General features: G+C 34.0%; 1 long non-coding RNA gene across 1 annotated transcript; it reads right to left on the reverse strand.

The window, feature by feature from the left end:
* Window positions 1-203: 203 nt before the first annotated feature.
* Window positions 204-1,703, reverse strand: LOC129888187 (uncharacterized). The gene is made up of 2 exons (XR_008766610.1): window positions 1,270-1,703; window positions 204-1,149 (listed from the first exon to the last, which is right to left on the reverse strand). It is a non-coding gene; the product is annotated as an uncharacterized LOC129888187 (long non-coding RNA).
* Between the last annotated feature and the right edge of the window lie 721 nt (window positions 1,704-2,424).

Raw genomic sequence — 2,424 nt, forward strand, 5'->3', positions numbered from 1 at the left:
ACCAAAACTACAACTAAAATAGTGGTTAAAATGGGAGTAAAATTTCAGTAAGTATTCACCAAAATATATGCCAAAACTGGAATAATTTAGCTCACTAAAAACTGCATCAGAACAGAAAAAATTAGATCAAAAACTAGTCTAACATAGCAGAAAAAATGAGACCAAAACTGTAGCAAAACAACATAAACAATTGCACAAAAACCTGATAACCAACAACAAACTTACAATAAACTTTTAACTTTTACATGAGAGTTGATCTATTTAATAGATTTTAGACATACAAAAGATTCTAGCATACTCATGACCATTAGTCATAAACAAAAGAGTGTAAACATAACCAGGATCAAAAAATGGCACCCCAGTCAAACTTTGAAATTGTTAGTTGAGCAAAAAATATCACACTAGTGTCGCCACTTATATACACAAGTTTATCGTACTTCAAAGTTTATCATTGACGACCATAAACATCATTATCTGGCGCTCAAGCTCACCCATTCGCAAAAAGATTTCCATATTTTTGACATCACCACAGATAACCTTTTAGCTTTGATACGTTGTTCTATGGTGTACAAATTGAATGCGGGAGATTCAATAATGGAATAAATTTGACCACGCATATCAGAGTGGTCACGATTTCCAATCTTCTCAATCAAGGAACCAATTATTTTGTCTTGACTTTCGGTAAAGTTTTTCATGTCTTCCGCCATAGTCTCCAGAAATGTTTCATTAACATCCTCCCCAATTCTTTTTCTTTTTATGCTTTTCTCTTTTTCATTGACACTAGAAGAAGATTTTTTAACATACTACCCTTGCTTTCCAGATGCTCCAGTATGTTCATGAGGAGATCCTCTAGCATATTCATTTTCAGATGCCCCGGTAAAATTAGGTCCTATATAAGCACTTTTAGCTTCTTCAGTAGGTGCATTAGGTCCATGACTAGCTTCGTCTTCATATTCATCTCCGTCAACATCGTTAAGAAATCCCAAACTCATATCAGTAGAAAGTTCTGATGTTTGATTCTTTAAAATATCCTCAATCCAATGGCCCTTCTGCATACTCTCCAGTTGCCCTATCTTTGCCAAAAATTTCATCCCAATCCGCAAACATTGGCCATTTTTTAGTGTTAATATTTCTTGCACCAGGATCATCCTAGCCAAACAATGAAAGAAAGACGACAATGTTATATCTATTAATTATAAATTATGAAGACTCGAGAAATATCTATATGAAGTAATAATATTCTAATAACTAAAGTAAAATATTAATTACCTTTAACAATTTATCCCATTCCTTTGGATCATCAACAAGTATTGTTCCATCACTATATTGAAATCACAAACCACTTCGACTCTTTAGTAAACTTATGCTTGCATAACTTTTCTTCCACGCTTTTAATTTAGAATTGACATGTGGTTCACCTTTCAAGCCACTATCAGGATGACGTTCACACAAATAGTGCTCCAACTCCATCAGGTATCCTGGCCTAAAGGTTCCATTATCGGCTCTCCAACCATTAACACATAACTCTTTCAAACAGTTTATAAGAGAGCTCTCTTCTGGAGGAGTCCATGTCCTTCGGGTTGAAGGTGTTGATCATCTTGATCTTTTTGGTGGATTCATTGAAGATTTTTGGCTATCCATTTTGTCTGTATAATCTTGTGAAACAAATCATCGTTAGTATTAGTTGCTATCACTAGACGCAAAAGTATCTCCAAACCATTACTTAGCATCATAAAAAAAATCATACACTTTATAGATTAAAAATATAGAAGCACGAAGTACTAACACATCACAAAAAAAATAAATTAAACATACAGTAGTTTTACCAAATTAATGTAAGTACTTATTTCTTATATCACAAAACGGTAAAAGTTGATACACCTTACAATAATATCAAAAGCTAAAGAGAAAAACACCCAAATGCCGCATAAAACATATTACAAGCACAAAATAATTGAAAAGATCAGTTGACTAGATTTGCATTCCATATTGATTGAGCCAACTCATCCCTCCATGTGGTCCACTCCTCAGATGACTCAACAACATTAATGTTATCATGTTGATATTCTACTTGTTCTTCCATATCAATGTCTAAGGGGTCCACTTCCATCTCTCTACGAATAAAGTTGTGTATCAAACAACAAGCACTAATGATCCTGATGTTATGAATGCTAACTGAGTACCACGAAGGGCTTCTAAGAATTCCCCAATGTCCTTTCAAGAGATCAAATGCCCTTTCAATAACATTACGAGCTCTAGCATGCCTCATATTGAAAAGCTCTTCTCGACATTATGGTGGTGGATTGTCACCTTCCCAATCCCTTAACCAATATCTATATCCCCCATTTGTATATCCCCCACCGCACAAATAATAATAACCTATAATATAAACAAAAAATTAGTTACTTTTATATAGCATTATTT

The sequence above is a fragment of the Solanum dulcamara genome, chromosome 1 (genome assembly GCF_947179165.1).
Source record: "Solanum dulcamara chromosome 1, daSolDulc1.2, whole genome shotgun sequence".
In the NCBI taxonomy this organism is placed as follows: Eukaryota; Viridiplantae; Streptophyta; class Magnoliopsida; order Solanales; family Solanaceae; genus Solanum; species Solanum dulcamara.